This window comes from Rhagoletis zephyria, unplaced genomic scaffold (assembly GCF_001687245.7).
Source record: "Rhagoletis zephyria isolate East Lansing unplaced genomic scaffold, Rhagoletis_zephyria_1.1 Rzeph_scaffold_00703, whole genome shotgun sequence".
In the NCBI taxonomy this organism is placed as follows: Eukaryota; Metazoa; Arthropoda; class Insecta; order Diptera; family Tephritidae; genus Rhagoletis; species Rhagoletis zephyria.
This window is the reverse complement of record NW_016157787.1, coordinates 47718-66572: the sequence shown is the minus strand read 5'-3', so window position 1 is coordinate 66572 and position 18855 is coordinate 47718. Positions and strand designations below refer to the sequence as shown.

Below are 18855 nucleotides of genomic sequence, written 5' to 3'. Positions count from 1 at the left end.
AGCCAAGTGTGTGCCCCTACGATCATTCGACAGGCTTGAATGCCAAATATCGTGTGCGCATTAAAGTCGCCAACTACCATACGGTTTTCACGGATGGTATCCCTTCGGTCGATGTCTCTTCGATAAGACGATACTGCACAGTTTGGTGCGTGATGAATGCTAAGCCAACACCATTATCTCGTTCGCGATTCAACAGAGTTGAATTGTTGTGCTACTTCGTCTCTTGGACCGCAGCTATCAATATACCATGCCGACACATGAAGACGGTTATCTCCTCAATCTTGCTCTGTAGCCCGTTGCAGTTAAATTGAAGGAGCTTCATGTGGTTCGGGAGACGTGTCGTGAGATGGGGGACGTAAGAGATGTGTGTGTTCTTACCGCCGTTGGCTGTGTGCGCTGCTGTGATGGTTGCCGCCCTGTGGTGGTGGCGGGAAGCATCGCAGTTGAGGTCTGCGACCGAGCAGCGCAACACGGGCCCTCGAAGTTCCCCGTCCAATCTCGCGTGGTACGCAGGCCTGAGCATGCCCTAAAGCGGCACCAGCCAAGGCAGGTGTTGCACTTGATTGATGTCGCGTTACGGAATATCCTGGTCTGACATACCGTGCAGATTGTAGGAGGAACCAGGAGTTGTTGGCGGCGGCGTGTGGGTAGTGGTGCGGTTGTGTGTGTTCTGTGGTCTGTCGTGGCTGTGGTATGGTCTGTGTTGTTATTATGTTGTTGTGCTGTGGCGCTTGTGTGAGGCTGATCAGGTGGACTAAGGTTAGCCGTGGAGGCTGCTCTGTTTGAGCAGCAGGTGGCCACGTACGACGTGGTCCACTGTCGATGTGTCCGTAGTCCTGAGCAGACTCTAAGGTGACTCCACCCCTCGCAGGCATTACACTTGACTGAGGTGGAGTTGTGGTGTAGTCGTCTCTGGCATACACAGCAGGTGTAGATTTCTGGCCCTGGGTTTAACTCGATGCCAGCCATGAGTAGAAGAATACGTAGTGAATGTAGCCCTATGGACGAACAACTTCTGAGATACTTCGCCGACCTAAACGGGGTTAGATCGCCGAACCAACAGCCCTTGGTCGGATAAAACCCGAGTCATTCCGGTACGTAGAACCGGCTGTCGTGGGAACGGCGTTGCATAATAGGGGTGTCGGACTCATGTACATATGTATGTACAACTTCTCCAGGGAAACATAACAGATCCATAATGCTAGCGATTTTATATTGATCCGCTTTTGCGTTGCATATTTTTAGGTACGTATGTTATTGACTTTGAGATTTTTAGCAATAGAAATTTAGCACGGTGATTTCTAGAATCCCATTGCAGTTAAACCCATTCACACTCAGAAAAAGGTTTAGTTATAATTACCAAGATTTGGTTATAGTGACCAAGTGGCATAGTTGGATATGGCGAAATAAATATCTAGTTCACGAAAGTCTGCAATTTACTTGAGACTTCTAGTTGGGACAAATGTATATTTGTTAATAATTACAAAACGACTACCTTGAGTGGACAATATTGTTAGTTGAATAAAATCATTGCTGAGCAAATATAAACAATGCTTTGGTTGATACAAGTTTTCAATTAAAATTGTGAACTTGCTGTAGACTTGAATCAGCATACCCTTTATTATTGGAAAAAAAGTTTCAGTTTGACACAAAACAAAATTTACTCGATGGTTGTTGTGTTTACTTTCTTCTTTTATTTGCATTTATTAAGCATAAAGAATACATACATATTTACATAAATAGCTACTAGTGTAAATAATACATATCTATATGGTGGTAAGAATTTCCTAAAAAGAAACGATTAAACAGGAACAGTCGTCCGAAAACCCAGGTCAATATCTGCTGGAAGTGCTGGTTTAAGTACACTGCTTTGCTTTTTCCATGGCTAAGTAGATACTTTCAAATTATAATTCCCATGAATTATATATTCACTGCGAAACCCCGGTTGGCATCAAACTTTATATTTTTAAATAACTATGCGCAACAACTCGCGGCGATGGCAAAACTGAAACTGAGACAAACAAGTCTGGGCATGTCGTAGCACACACTTTTCTTTCTCTACCTAGCGCAGTGATCGACATGCCATAGCTTACTGAGCGCTGTGTGACCACTCGCGTGTTTCACCAATATACGACGTATACAGTCTCATTCATTGAATCGTTTCGCATTCAAACGATTCAATAAGTAGGACTGTGTGCATTGCTCAGCTGGCGCTCTTCGTATGTGAAACGCTCATGTGCTCAGAGAGGGCTCAGCATTATTTACGGGTGGCTCACAAGCAGTGTTGCCACAAAAAAATTACCAAATTCCTCAAAAACAAATGAAAAATCCTCAAAATCCGAACAAGTTACTCAAAATTTTCTTATTACATATATGAGTGTTGTGTACTGCATACTATTTACGGGTACTCAGTATAAAAATTAATTACATTCTCCAATTCAATTGGTACATTTGTTTCTTTTTTTCCTATAATTTTCTGGATCTAATGAAGAATCAATATGAATATCCTTATGATCGAACAATGTGTGTTCTCTCCATTCGGTCCCGATATTTTGCAAGTTCAAAATACATAAGTTGAAAAGATAACGATCGAATGAAAAACATTATCGATAACATTTTGAATATTTAGCAGCAAATGAAGATTTGATTAAGAGCGAAACACACCACACAAGCGGCTTGACAAACCAAGCGAGCAAGCAAAGGGATATTGCTTAAAGCTATTTATGTCGTGTATGGGGGTGTTTGAAGGTTTGACAAGCCGTTTGAGGGAAATGTGAACAAAAATCAAAATTTTTTGATTTTCTGGCCGCCATGTTGACGTTTGATCAAACCGCTTACATTTTTATTGATAAAATCGCCTCATTCGTAATAGAATTTTTACCGAATGAGGACGCAAGAGAGAAAAATCGAAGAAAACCAAACCCTTTTACATTGTGAACCGGAATAAAACTAAAATTCTTTGCTTGAACGAGTCATGTTTGCATGGTGTATTGCGACATGGGAAAGTAGTTTTGAAGAATGTTTGACAAGCCGCTTGTGTAGTGTATTTTGCTCTTTATAAAACTGCGAAAAACTTTTTGTTCAAAAATTTGCAGAGCGAATTAACAAATCTGTTGTGTATAACATGGTTGCATTTGTTATCTGCAAATATATCGAGAGAAATTCCTGAAAAATTCCTCTAAATAAAAATCCTCCAAAAATACTCAAGCGCACCCGAAATTCCTCACGTTTTGAGGAATTACTCACAAAGTGGCAACACTGCTTACAAGCATGAATATGTTCCGCTCTCAAACCAAATCGTGGTTGCCTCAAATAAGATTTGGTAACTATGACTAAACCATGTCCTGAAAGAAAGGTTATCTGTGTTAGTAGAGCTTAATGACATCCTTTTATGAACCATACGTTAAGTTGAATGGAATTTGTAGAAATATGCTTCAAAAAAATATTTATTAGTATTTACCAAACCCTTCAACTAAATTAACGATTTGGTATAACCTAGATTAATATTAGAAGCTTCAATATATTTAGTTATAATTACCAACCCATGGTAATAGTTCCCAATCCTTGGTAACAGTTCCCGAATATTGTCAAAATTCGGGAACCAAATATCTGTAGCTGTCGAAACTAATCCTTTTTCTCGGTGCAGGTAATGTTTAAAAATGTTGGTGCAGTACAAAATGAAGGGGTGAGCTCAATTTTCGAAAAGAAAACTGTGTCTTTTATAACGCTGAATGCCTTTGAACGTAGAAAATATTAGGCGTATTCTCCATATCTCTCTCTTATCCATACAAAACTATCAAGCAGAAAAGTTCTCCGAATTCAGCAGCATTCGCTCTCAAAGAGACAAAATAACCACTAAATACGAGAACGCAAAATTTGCAAACTTCGAAACAGCTTGCACAATTGTCCCAGGTGGTTTTTCTCAAAATTGAATCTCCAAATATCCATACTTGTTCCACAAAAATTTAGTAGATATAGATACTTTTAAAATTATAGTATTTTCATTTCAATAATCAACTTACTCGCAACTGACCAATTTGGTCTAAAACTTCGGTATATTTTAACGAAAAATGTCATACGGCAACCATAGTTAGCACACACTAATAGAAGAAAACTGGAGATAAATAGTAAATTAATTAAAAATAAACTCAACAATCCTTGGAATTAATAATTTTATTTTTTTCATTGAATATTTACTATTAATAATTATAAAATTTGCAATAAATAGTTCCCAAAGCACATATTTTCTTTTGCTTATTCAAGAACATATGTTCGTGGTCAGCTGATTTTCATATTTATAAGTTTTCGCAGGTAAAAACATTTGCAGCAGAAATTTGCAACTGAGTAAAATTTTCCAAGTGGGCCACTCAAAAGTGAGTTTTGGAATGCCATGTACCTTTGGATTGTTATTGATAGTTTAAGTGATGTAAAAGAAGTAGTTTTGGGAAATATTATTTTTATTATTAGTTATAAACAATTGAAATTTTCGAACAACGTTTTTTATTTTGCCAATATCTTTGTCAATACTTGACGGAAATAAGTAATTTTACATTCTATATTTTCGTGAATGTTTAGCGCATCAAATGCAAATTTTTAAATAATAAACAAATGCAAAATAAAAAAGACCATTGTTCATATATTCATTATAAACATTTCAACGAAAGAAAATGTTTGCTAAGTATAAATGCGCAAATGCGCCGAGCGTTTGGTTGTTGACATTCGAGCGCTAGAATTCGCGGGGCGCCGCTCAACGGCAGGTCGTGACATGTCTGTGCTCGCGTTGACGCAGTTCGGATCATCGCATATTTACTGTCATTCTGAGGTTCAAAAGGTCAATTCAAAAGATGGCGCCTCCTCCAAAATGTTGTAACCCTTTCGGGAAAACAGGGCATGCTAATTTTCGGGAAAACCTAACGTTACTAAAAAGTAAATGTGATGCAAAATTAAGTGTTTTGATCGGACTGCATGTTTGCCGTAAATGTCAAACGGAGATATACAAGTTATGTCAACGCGGGTTGACTTAAACAAAAAAATATATTTTTTGGGGAGCTAAAGGCTCCTTTATTGATTGAATTCCAACTTAGAACTAATTTACAAAAATAATTATTTCCTAAACCTAGCTTACGCTGCTGCCGCTTCTGCCGTTGGTTCTGCTGTTGTTTTGCTGACGGCGCGGTTCCCACCGATCGCCGCATTCCTTCTTGTTTGTATGTTAGGTGTTCTATTGCTGATGAAATTAGCTTGCCGTTTTGCTGATGGCGCGGTTCCCACCTGCATTCCTGTTTGTTTGTTAGGTGTTGTATTTCTGATGAAATTAGTGAATGCAGGTATGTGCAACAGGGTGTCGTTTTGCACTTAGGAATTTTGTTGTCAAACCTAAGTTTTGTGCATGCGCCATGCTAACAGCTCCCCCCCTGAAATTCAAACGTCCGCGTTTGAAGTGCTGGGTTTTGCAAATATCTGGTTAATCCCTTCTATTGCTGTTTCGGTTAATTCGATGGTTGGTTTTTGATCGGTATTTTTCTTCGACCATATTTTTCGCGTAATTATTACGCTCAGAATTAATAGAATTGTGATAAGGCTAATGTAAACGGCGTGCTTTAATTGACTTGCCGATTCCGCGTAGCCAATTTGTTTTATATTGTTCAGGTTGAGCTGTTTTAGCATTTGTAAGGACAATATTTCTTCGGTATTGTTAGTTTTTGAAAAAGGTTGAAGTATAGCTGGCAGGGGATTGCTAGTTAGTCTGGCCTTGTTGGAAAATTCGTTTCCATTAATTTTTACTGTATCATTGTCGTAATGAATTAGAAAGGTACCGTTCAGGGGTATGGGGTCCCCATCAATTTGGATCTTTCCTTCGAAATTGTTCAAAAATATAATATCTGGTGCTATCTCTTCTATTTCAGGGATGTGCTGGCTGTTGGTTACGGTGCAGTTTGGCGGGCGGCTTCTTAACAAGCTACTTATACAGTTATCCCTACTTATATCTAATACACTACTTCTAACACATATTTGGAGCGAATTGTATTTTTTACAGGGTTTTAATATGCCATACAGGGTTTTCTCGCAATCTAGTAATGAGTTGAAATTAATTTTGTTAATGGTATTATTTTTCTTAACCGCTCTTATGTCTATTGATTTACATATTTGGGGTCCTACTGTGGGTAAATTTATTATGTAGATTATTAATTTACTATTTGTGGCTACCTTTACTTCGGAAAATTCGAGAGCCTCATCCAAGTTAACAAAAGGAATATCGTCTTTTTCAAAAATTTGTTTAGCGATATCTATTTCTTCTCTTGACATAATGTAAGAGTTTATTATATTGGCCTTTGCCCAATGTATCGCGTAGGCGATATTTACTATTTCTTCTTTTAAAATTTCCAATTTATATTTCAGTCTAAGGAATGCTTCTACTCCCTTGTTCTTATCATTTTGCAATTCTTTAGTGATATGATTTGTAATATTTGTAATTTCATTTATTCTCTCAATTGTAAGTTTATTGATAAGGATCTGATTGTTATTATTTTCGAGGGCATTGTTCAATTTATTTACGACTATTTCATGATCCTCGTGATCCGGATTTCCGGCAATCCATTTCCATGCACTGCCAATGAAATTAAGGGATCGTTTGGATCGGCTTTCTATTTTCAAATTACTCAGGTGAATCCGTATTTGGGATATAAGGAGGGATATGAATGGGTAATTTGGATTCTTGGAGAGCTCTTCCATATGTGCCCTGGATTCGATGTCTTCCAGGATGTAGTTGTATTTGTCTATGTCAATTTCATGTATTATTCTAAATGTTCCAGTTTGTAGTTTGGCTGTCCCTCTTTCTATCGTAACTAGTTGCGCGTTAGAATAGTCAAGTATCCTTACCTCGGCGAGGCACAGTCGCACCAGTAACAGTCTGAAATGAGATATGTCAAAAAGCGTTAGTTTCGTATTCTGCTCTTGTGTATGACCTGTCCTTTCTCTGTTATAACTGTACTATTCCTATCTTCCCTAACTATTTCCTTAGTATATGGTTTGCTTAGTTTAGTACCTAATCTTCTATTTTTCTTAACGTAAATTATCTGTCCTGGTAAGTATGTCTTAATTTCGTGTTTACTTTTGTTGTGGAGCTCGATGTCCTTTCGTTGTTTTTCAGCAAGTTTTTGTAAGTTGTTTTGTCGTGTCCTTTCTATGTCCTCTGGGGTGAACGTCACGTTCCTGGAAAAAAACAAGTCTACCGGTCTCTTTCCTGTGACTGTATGGATGGTGTGGTTATATTCCGAAACCGCTCTTTCCAGAAGCTCTTCGAAGTTTCTATGTCCGCCGTTTTCTTTGATGCAGCGCATTATCTCCGTCAATGTGGAGTGGAATCTCTCCACTTGTCCGTTTGCTTGACTTCTGTATGGTGGTGTAGTGTAGACTTCGATTCCCAATTCGTCCTTCATCATGAACATAATAGAGTTGGAGTTGAGTGATGGCTCGTTATCGATTACCACTATCCTTGGGACGCCGAAGTTAAACAAAATGTCCCTTAGGGGTCTCCTAACGTCTTCTATGGCTCTGCTATTCAGCATCTTTGTTACCGCGTACTTTGTGAATTTATCCAAAGCGGTCATGACCCTTTTGCCTTCTGTTAAAAAAATATCTATGTGTACTGTATGTCCCGGAAAAGTCGGCAGTGGAGTTGCTGCTAGTTTTGGCTTATTAGGGTGTCTCTCGTATTTATTTTCTTTGCACACCGTGCAGTTGGTAATGAGTCGTTTAATTTTATTTATCATTCCTGGGAAGTAGTTTTTTTCGAGGATCTGGATTTTATTCTCCTTTGCGCTCCTGTGCGCTCTCAGGTGTTCCCTTAGGATAACTTCTTCCTGTTCCTGTTCGCTGCTGATGTCGTCTACAATTTTCTGGGTGTATCTGCACTTGTAGTTGCTAAAATGTTGTGGGTAGATGATTTGGATTTTTCCCATTGTTCTTTCGCTCGTGCAAATTCCATTAATCACCGAAGGATTCAAATATCTTTTTAGTAGTTCTGTTAGGTTCTGTTCGTTAAATTGTGGTTCCTCGATTATATGTCGATGAACGGTTGGGAAGACGATTTTGAATTGATAGGATGCTGTTTCTGCTTCTTTGAGAAAAATTTGATTTTTAAAGACATTCACAGGCACCTCCGTGCATGGAATGAGGTTATGATTGGAGCTATCATCGCTATGGATGGTAGGAGTAAGTGAATTGATTTCGTTCGGTATTCTTGACAGTGCGTCTGCCACTACATTTGATTTTCCCGGCTTATAAACCAATTCATGGTTATATTCTTCTAGTATTGCTTTCCACCGTTTCATTTTACTGTTTGCGTTTTTATGGCTAAGGGCGTACGTTAGTGGTTGGTGGTCGGTGATTATTTTTACTTTTTTAGATCCGTACAGATAGCTTCTTAGCGTGTTTAGGGACCAGATTATAGAAAGCATTTCTTTTTCGTTGGTGGCGTAGTTCTCTTCCGTTTTGTTAAGTGTCCGTGAAATGAAGGTTATGGGGCGGTCGCCCTGCGACAGAACCGCTCCTATAGCAAAGTCAGAAGCATCTGTGGTAAGTTCAAATTCTTTTTCGAAATTTGGGTGGGCTAGGACTATGTCTCTTGAAATCAACGTGCTTTTAATTTTGTTAAACGCCTCTACCGCCTCTTCGTTCAACTGAATATCTATTTTTCTGGAGTTTCGTTTTGAGACGTTACCGGCATCTCCCCTAAGGAGTGCTGTTAGAGGCTTAGCTATTTTCGCATAATCTCTAATAAATCTTCTGTAATAACCCGACATGCCCAAGAAGGATCTTAGCTCCTTCAGATTTCGGGGAATGGGGAAATTCGCAACAGCTTCCACCTTTTTAGGGTTGGTTTTAATTCCTTCTGAGCTGACGACATATCCCAAGAATTCTACCTCTTGTTTGGCGAATTCGCATTTATTTAATTGCACTTTCATATTAGCGCTTTCTAAGGTTTTGAAAACCAGTTCCAGATTTTCTAAGTGCTCTTCTTCGTTTTTTCCAAAAATTATTACATCATCGATGTAAACATAGCATCGCACTCCTATGTGCTGCCTAAGGATATCGTCTAGAGCTCTCTGAAATGTTGCTGGGGCATTCTTCAGACCGAATGGCAGTCTGAGGAATTCATATTTTCCGTTATTAACGGAGAATGCGGTTTTTTCTACGTCTGATTCGTGTAGTGGTATTTGGTGAAATCCGCTTTTTAAATCTATTACTGTAAATAGTCTATTGTTCCCAAGGTTCGACAGGACTTCATTAATTTCAGGAATGGGGTATTTGTCTGGGATGGTCACCGAGTTAAGTTTACGGTAGTCGATAACCATACGATATTTTTCTTCGCCGGATGCATCCGGTTTTTTGTTAACTATCCACACGGGTGAGTTGTATGGGGATTTAGATTTCCTAATTATTCCGTTGTCAAGAAGCTCTTCTATTTGACGTTCAATTTCTTCCTTAAGTGCCATTGGATAAGGGTAGGGCTTAGAGTAGACAGGCGTGTCGCTAGTAGTGCGGATCTCGCCCTTTACTAGGGTAGTATAAGTGAGTTTCTCATCGGGGTCAGAAAATAAATTAGGGCACTTCGTAATGATGTTCCTTATCTTCAGTTGTTGTTCTGCAGAGAGGTGCGGAGTGTTTACATTGACGGTGTTAACTTGTTGAGATACTCGTTGTTTTAGAGGGATGATGACTCCCGGAAAAATGGTCATCGTGCTTTTCTCGGTGTCTATTATGGCCTTAAGCTTTCTCAGAGTGTCATTACCGATGATTCCATGGAATGAGTTTAGGGGTGGCAGGATAAAGAATTTAATTTTTTCCACGTTGGGTCCGAAGATGTCTATGAATGTGTGATGGGTTATCTCTATAGTGCCTGCCACTGATTCCACCTTGAATGGTTTGTTTGGCAATGGATTTCTTATCCTAGTTGATTGTATGTAGTTTTTGTTGGATCCTGTGTCTATCAGGAAATCCACTGTGTCCCCGCGCCTTGTCACGAATTCGTAGTAAGGGAGCGAGGACGGCGTTAATCTAAAAAATTAATAAGGTCGGGTTCAGTTTGGTTTTGCTCTTCGGAAGTGAAATTAATTTGTCCCCCTGCAGTCCCATTTACGTGTTGAGCCGTTCCATAGTAGTCGTCTTGGGGATAAGTATCGTAGATCTGGTTCGGGTCCGGATCTGCTTGGTAATCATTCGTATTTAGTGGCCCTGCATTTGCGTGAAAATTACGCTGCATTTTGTTGGGAGGGCGAGTGTGCTGTGAGGAAAGTGGGCGTTTCTGGGGCTGGGATTGGGTATTATAGCCGGTGTTGGGTCTATTTTGGTAGTTAACCTGCCTAGAGTGCAGGGAGGGGTCTACTTCCATTGGGACTGGTGGCTTTGGTGGTAGGTTGGGCCGGTTGTTGAAACCCGAATTGTATTGTTGTTGTGGTAGGTTGGGCTGGTTGTTGTATTGTTGTTGGAAATTATTATTTGGGCGATTGTTAAAGTTCCCTTGATTTGGTTGTCCTCGAGGATTCATGTTGGTCGTTCTATAGTTATTGTAATTTCTTACGTTATTGTTGTTGTTATAGTTCCGCGGTACGGGCACCGAATAAGTAAGTTCGGGGTAAAAGGGTCTATTATTATTCGTGTTAGTTAGATCAGGGTAAAAAGGTCTGTTATTATTTATGTTATATCGGGGAGGTCGTGGAGGTAGTTGATTAAGGGATTTATTTACGGTGTGCGCATGATTCATGCGGAAGGACATGTTATCTAATTTTTGGCACAGGTTGAGAGCCTGTGGCAAAGTGGTGGGCTCGCGGATGCTGAGAAGGCGAGGTAAATCACCGTTCAGCCCGCGTATGAAGGTATCGAGAGCTTTCTCCCTATACGAGTTTGTCATCGTCCTTATTGCTTCTTCGCCAAGGTCGAGACATGCAATCTTGTCCAGGATCAGCGACAAGTGCTGGTAAACCTTTTGGTAGAAGGTAGAAATATCATCATGACGTTGGGCCAACGTCGTCATCTGGTACTCGAGGGTACCGATGTCTCTCTTATCGGAATAGTGCATCATCAAGCACTTGCGGATTTGATTCCATTCGAGTGGGGTGCTGTAAGATTCGAGGGCAGTGTCGGCGTCGCCGACAATTTTGTGCCTTATGGTGTGCAGAATGGAAAAATATTTGGGAGTGTCCTTTAAGGCTTCGTATGCTTTAAGGATCCTGTCGACGCTCTTTCGCCATGAACTGAACTCCCCAGGTTTACCGGAGAATTCGCGTAGGCATTTGACCATGTCCGGTATTCTGTCCAGATCATTCATGTTAGCCCTATTTAGAATAACATTGGATTCCATGTCTCTGAAGTCCCCGATGCTTGGTGCGTTTATCCGCTCAAGCACCTCTCGGACCACGGACTCTATTATGGTAGGGTTAGGAGCAGGAGGGTTTGCAGGGTCCGGGGGATCGGATCCACCTGCGTACTCAAGTCGCATCTGGTTAATCCGCTCCACCAATTCCTCTGCAGAAGTAGTTGGCATTTCTTCTCTGTTAATATATAAAGTGGAAATTACTTACTCTTGTTCTGTTACTTTAATCAGGAAGACTTCTCTCTTTTTCCTTTTTATAATTAGCTTCTCGAAATTTCTTTAAACCTTTCACAATTTTTCTTTTTTATTTGACTCAAGCGAGAGCGACAAACAATTTTTTTCTTTCTTCCTTTTTTTATGATTAACCTTCACAATTTTCTTTTCGCTTTAACCCTTTTTTTGTATGGACGACAAAAAAACAAAAAAAATTTTCTTTTTTCCTTTTTCTTATGCCTAAATTTTCACAAAAAAATTTTTTTTCCGATTTAACTTTTATTTTCGCATTAGCGACTAAACTTTTTCTTTTTTTCCTTTTTTCTTATGGTTAACTTTTCACAATTTTCTTTAACTTTCCGCAATTTTTCTTTTCTTGATTTTTAGCAATTTTCTTTTCTATTTGACTTTCTTCGTATGGACGACTAAAAAAAAATTTTCCTCTTTTTTCCTATGACTTATTTTTCACAATTTTTTATTTTCTTGATTTTTCACAATTTTTATTTTCTTAATTTCTCACAATTTTCTTTTCTCAATTTTTCTTTACCCTTTTTTTCCTATGAAAAATTTTTTTTTGCAATTTCCTTTCGATTCAAATTTTTCTTTAACAATTTTATTTTTTGCAAATTTTTCTTACATCACTATCAATTTTTTATTTTCTTGATTTTTCACAATTTTTATCTTCTTAATTTTTCACAATTTTCTTTTCTCAATTTTTCTTTACCTTTTTTTTCTATGACAATTTTTTTTGCAATTTTCTTTTCGATTTAAATTTTTCTTTAACAATTTTATTTTTTGCAAATTTTTCTTACATCACTATCATCGCCACGCTGGATTCGGTGTTGTTCACGTTTATGGAGTTCTCTTTTTCCTCACGTACTCAAGCTCCTGGACGCAGTAGTTTCCCGGTTCCTTGTCTACTCGTAGTTGCTAATTTTTCGATTTTCGATTTTCGCGGCCTTACTTTTTAGTTTTCAGGCTTACTACGTTCGACGCGTGGCGGTCCCCGGTCGGGCGCCAGTTATGTCAACGCGGGTTGACTTAAACAAAAAAATATATTTTTTGGGGAGCTAAAGGCTCCTTTATTGATTGAATTCCAACTTAGAACTAATTTACAAAAATAATTATTTCCTAAACCTAGCTTACGCTGCTGCCGCTTCTGCCGTTGGTTCTGCTGTTGTTTTGCTGACGGCGCGGTTCCCACCGATCGCCGCATTCCTTCTTGTTTGTATGTTAGGTGTTCTATTGCTGATGAAATTAGCTTGCCGTTTTGCTGATGGCGCGGTTCCCACCTGCATTCCTGTTTGTTTGTTAGGTGTTGTATTTCTGATGAAATTAGTGAATGCAGGTATGTGCAACAGGGTGTCGTTTTGCACTTAGGAATTTTGTTGTGAAACCTAAGTTTTGTGCATGCGCCATGCTAACATACATATACCAAAACAACTGAACTTGATTTCAATAAATTCAACCGAAGACAAATAACAAAGGAAATGCCGCAAGGTGAAAAATATGAAGACTTCGAAGGATTTGGTGATGTTGAAGAGGACCGGCATGAAATTATCGAAGATATGGCAGACAAAGACGAAGATTATTTATTCGAAACTGTAGAAAATGTTGTGAAAATAAGGAAAATGCCATTAGTGCAGATGTGGTTACAAATCTGTTATTATTGATGGGAAACGTCAACAAAGGATGCTTAGTCACATGTGTTCAATTTCATATATATATATATATAATGATTTTTAATATTAGATCTTCTTTTGGTTATTTATTCTTGAATTTCCCTACATGAATACATTTTTGTAAACTTCTTAATTTAGATTCTAACTTACATACTACGTGTTTTGAACATTTTGAAATTGGTACATGCTTTAGAATACAGAAAACTTTGTATTGCTATTGGTGGCCATTACATTATCAACGCGAATATTTTTCGCAGTTTTCGAAATAAGCCACAGTTTTATTGAATTTCCATACGATCACAAAAATGATACATAGTAAAATTCTGTAAACGTCAGCAAACTTGTTCCAAAAATTGTATAAAATTTGTAAACTTAAGAGTATTTTAAGAACATCAAATTTAAAAACAACACACACAATTTGAAAAACTATTGATATTCTTGTGTGAATCGAGGAATACATTTTCAAACTCTACTGACAATTAAATGAAATGTCAATTCGTCAGATAGTTTCTTCCCATACATAGATCTTGAATTTGACTATATCTACCAATATCTACATAAATCGATAACACAGATATATATAGATTAAATCAAATTGCGGGTTCGTATACGCATGTGTGAATCTGTTTGTACAATGTATTATAAAATCCCACACTATTGGTGGAATAATTTTCTCATTGTTAAAACTTTAACATTCTCAATTTTACCACGCATTACCGTGAAAATTTGAGGTAAGACTCCGAAATGTATAACTTTAAGAACAAATCACTTAAAATAATCGATACAAATCAATCTGAATCCACGATTTGTCCACATCCATAGAAATCTGTGTAAATTTATGTAGTTATTGGTAGATCTAGTCAAATCTAAGATCTCTGTACATCTCTCTCTGACCCTCACATATATATGGCTTGATTCTCTACTATCAAGCTATAAAGATCCACCGACATTTAAATGGCGCAGAAATAATGATTCGATTTTAATAATATGTATAATTGTGAATAAAATAATAATAATACATACTAGATATCTGTCGAAATATCCAGAAATTCGAATTTCCGCTTCAGCATTCATAAGTTTGAGGCCACCACAATGTATTATAGCTGGCCCAAAAGGAACCCATAATGGTTGCGTATGTAAAATTCATGAAAACATGAAACAAATTTTTTTTGGGCTTAAACTGGAATTAACACGAAAAAATTAAAACTTCAAAAAACGTTGTCGAGGATATTTAACCGAGAACGTTTGCCAAAATGCTACTGCCAATTGCTTTCTTGGGGATTTTAAAAAATGCCCTGGCACAAAAAGTGTAGCTCAAGAATTTAAATCTATTTTGAAAGATTTAAACATCAAAGATATTGAATTTTCTCAGTGGCTCACTACGGATCGGTAAAAACACAATTTTTGATCCTTTTTTGCAAAGATTTAAGTATTTATTTTACAGATCCCAGATTGTAACTGCTTTCTGGCAAAATTTTCGGGCTTCATATCTTGAGGAACTTAAAAAATCAATCACAAATGGGGAATTCATCGTGACACTTGATATCTCGGAGAATTACTCATTCCAGGTCCAAAGTGCCATATAATCACAATATTGCTCCAAAAATCAAGCAACTCTCCATGATACGTTAGCGAATCAAAGTGTAAAACTGTTTCCATATATCCAGAATATGCAGAATCTCGAAATTAAGTGACTCACATTAGTTCAGACCGCGGCACACAAACAAAAAACAAACGCTCTGCGTATTTGCATTTAAACTTAGCAAAAATTTTCTGTCGTTAAAATGTTTATAATGAATATCTGAACAATGCTCTTTTTTAATTATTTGCGTAAACATATGAGAACATATAAAAATTTGCATTTGTTTATTGTAAAATTATTTTTTGGGATAAATAAATTATTGAACTAAATAAAGTCTATGATGCACTTGAAATTACTTATTTCCGTCAAGTATTAACAAAGATATTGTCAAAATAAGAAAATAAAAACATTTTTTAGCATCCTCAGGGGTAGTGTTTATTTTATCTGTTTCAACAAATATAAGATACAAAAAAACACACACATTAAGTATTAACCGAAAAAACAAAAATGTATACACATATAACAACAAATTGAACTAAATGACAAACCCCAGCAAACATTTGGAGTCATAAATGAGTCTTTAAGGAGTCCTATTTCGGAGCTATTACGCTCATAATGAGCTCATTTAAGAGCCCGATATGAGTGTATTTCCCTTCCTACGAATGTCGACTTATATGAGCTTAAATTCATACATCAAATGAGCCTCAATATGAGTCATATTGGACTCTTATTGGCCTCATATACGGCTCATTTTGGACTCTTTTAAAACAAGTTTTGGCCTCATATATGACTCTTTTTGAGACCCTTATCGGCCTCATAAATTGCTACATTCGGACTCTTATTTTAGGTTGCTCTTTGAGTCTTATTCAACTCACTATATTTGCAAAGGCATTCCGCAAAAAGTCCTTGCAAATAACAAACATACATACTTACATGCATATACACATTCCAACATGCATTCAATAGCAGCAGCTGAAGCTAAATTTTGTTCATTTTTTGTTTTCTAATTATTTTCAATTTCTGTATAAACAAGTTTAGATATAAATTTCAAATCTAAAAGATTCATATAAGAGTAAAAAATTTTTTGTTTTTGAAACTCATATTTCTTACCTACCTAGGACACCTTTCGGACTCATATATTCTGAACGCTCAGAATATGTTTGCGGTGACCAACTCACATTGTTTAGATATTCAAATATAGGTATGTATATGTATGCAGGGGCGCACCCGGGAATATATTTTAGGGGGGGTTTTATATTTCTGAAGATATATCACAGGAATATACTGAAAATTCTCTTCAGATAATACGCTCTTTGAAATACATTTATGCAAGTTTTATGTACAGTATGTAATAAATAAATAAACGGTTTAAAATTCATAAACTGCACTTTATTTACATAAGCTTAACAGAACTCAAACATTTTTAACCGACTTCAAAAAAAGGGGAGGTTATCAATTCGTCGGAATACATACCTGGGACCGCGTGAACCGATTTCAATAATTCTTTTTTTATTGGAAAGATGACACCTCAAGGGTCGTCCCGTAATTTGGGTTAGATCCGATGATTGGATCATGAAGAAATTAACGGTGCACGTAAATTTGTAAATGAGAATTGAAGTCGGTTGTGTTCTTTCCTTAAAAACTACTTGTTTAATAAAAAGTTCTATAAACTCAAGATGAGCTCAACTTTCAAAAGTACCTAATAAAAAATTTAAAAAAAGAGTCAGTAAAAATAAATTTATTAATTCCAAGAAATTTTTACACTTTTATGTTAATTTTTTCGATTTCTGGTTTCTGGTTTTCGATAGAGATGGTGAATTTTTCACGATTTCACATTTTTTAATATTTCGAATACCGAAAAAATTATCTGAACTCTTAAGAAAAACGAAAAATTCATATAAAACGACGGACAAGAAATGGAAAAGAAATTTTCTTCTACCAAAATTTCTTAAACCAGTTTGCAGCTCTCAAGAAAAAAATGGTCGTATATTATTTTCTCATGAAAATTTATAGAAATTATAATAAATATTTCTTATGATTTCCTTGAGAGGTGGATTCTTAGCTTTAAGATACAGTTTGTATTTGAGGTTATTAGCTTTAGGGGGGGTTTGAACCTCAAAACCCATCCCTTGTGTGCGCTAATGTATGTATGTATAGATACTTAATCAATAGGAAAGAAAACCTGACTTCCAAAACGTCAATTGCTTTGCATGCGTGCAAAGTATAATGTTCCATAACACCGAACTACAAAATGTTGACAATGTATACTTTTCCAAAACGCATCCGAAAAGTTATCGAAACGCATGGCTAGAGCAATCAGCGCATCAGAAACAAAGTTGATGCTTCGTTTGTTATTGGTTACCATTGGTGTTTTTGAAAATGGAAAATGCAGAAAGATTGTACATTGCTATATTCAATATTTAAAATATGCAATGTGTCGCAACTCTGCATATACAAACAGTTTGAATGCCGCAGTATAACAGTTTTCAAACATTGTATTGATACGTTTTGGAAGTCGGCCAAAATATCCATACCACCTGATGTGGTAGTTTTGTCAGTACTGAAAATTTCATTTTTGTAAACAAGTTATGTATGCGGCCACAATGTTGTCTGTATCTTCCTTCTTATTAATTGTCATTTTTCGTTTTTGCATAATTCTAAGGCTCTCTATTGTGTATCGAACCTGCTCTCTTTTTTTTTTGTCAATAATATTTGTATTCGCGAAATCAGCTGTGTGTCCACTTGTTAAAATGTGCTGTGATAATGCTGTACTGCTTTTCTGTTTCATTATGTCCGCTTCATGTTCGCCTAATCGAACACCTAAAGGCCCCTTCGTTGTCCCAATGTACACCTTTGCGCATGTTTCTGTTTGCTTCCCATTGCATTTAATTTCGTAGACTACGTTGTTTTGTTGGTGGGCATCCACTGGACATTTTGTTTTTGTATATATTATCGAAAGTGTGCAATAAGATTTATATGCAAGTGCTGTGTTTTGTGTTTTTGTTATGTAATGATCAAAGTTATCGGTAAGATTGGGAATGTATGTAACACTGAAGAATTTCTTTGCGCTTTTTGTTGTTTCTGAGTCCGATTCTGTGTTTGGGTGGTTGCTATTCTTTATTATTTCCTGATTTATGAGTTCGTGTATTAATTTGACAGGATAATTATTGCTTTTTAGGATGTTGGTTATTTTCTCTATATTAGCGTCATGGAACTGTGTGTGGCTTATCGTCAGTACTTTGTGGATTAAGTTTTTTTGCGGTGTTAATGTTATATTCTCTTGGTTGAGATGAGAAGTAATTTATCAGGCGTCCAGAGGAGGTTGGTTTTGAGTACCAGTCTAGAAGGAGGTTTTGCTTTTCTCGATAAATACAAACATCTAGAAATGGTATTTTTGAGTCTTTTTCAATTTCCATAGTAAATTTCAGTTTATTGTGGTATTTATTAAGAGTATCTAGAATAATATTCGCGTCATTACGTTTGATAATAGCGAAGATGTCGTCCACGTATTTNTCTCGATAAATGCAAACATCTAGAAATAATATCTTTCAGTCTTTTTCAATTCCCATAGTAAATTTCAGTTTATTGTGGTATTTATTAACAGTATCTAGAATAATATTCGCGTCATTACGTTTGATAATAGCGAAAATGTCGTCCACGTATTTTGTTATAAATTTTATGTCAATGTTAAATTTTTCTTTCAGCTCAGTGAAATTTCTTTTTTGGAATATAAGTTTTCTGTTGAATTAGGTACCACTTATTCATAATGATTCTCGAAGCTTATGTCGTTGGTATATTTGTGAATAGGGAAATGACATCAAACGAAACTAAAACATCTTCTTCACACACATGGACTTTAGTTAACTTGTCTTTAAGATTAAAAGCATTCCTGACGTTATATTTTCCTGAAATTAGACTTTGTAAAATCTCGCCGATGTATTTGGACAGTTTGTAACAGGGGACCATAATAGAAGAGACAATAGGACGAAGTGGAACTCCAGGCT

The 18855-nt window shown here is 36.8% G+C and overlaps 1 protein-coding gene across 7 annotated transcripts in view; it reads right to left on the bottom strand.

Moving 5' to 3' along the window:
- LOC108361137 (uncharacterized) overlaps positions 1–18855 on the bottom strand; it is a 140686-nt gene that overhangs the window by 106193 nt on the left and 15638 nt on the right. Inside the window, exon 2 of one of the 7 annotated variants that reach the window (XM_017613682.1) lies at positions 4023–4114. The exons of the other annotated variants lie outside the window; for them this stretch is intronic. The gene's annotated coding sequence lies outside the window, so the exon portion shown is untranslated. The remainder of the gene's footprint in view (positions 1–4022; positions 4115–18855) is intronic. 7 annotated transcript variants of the gene reach the window in all.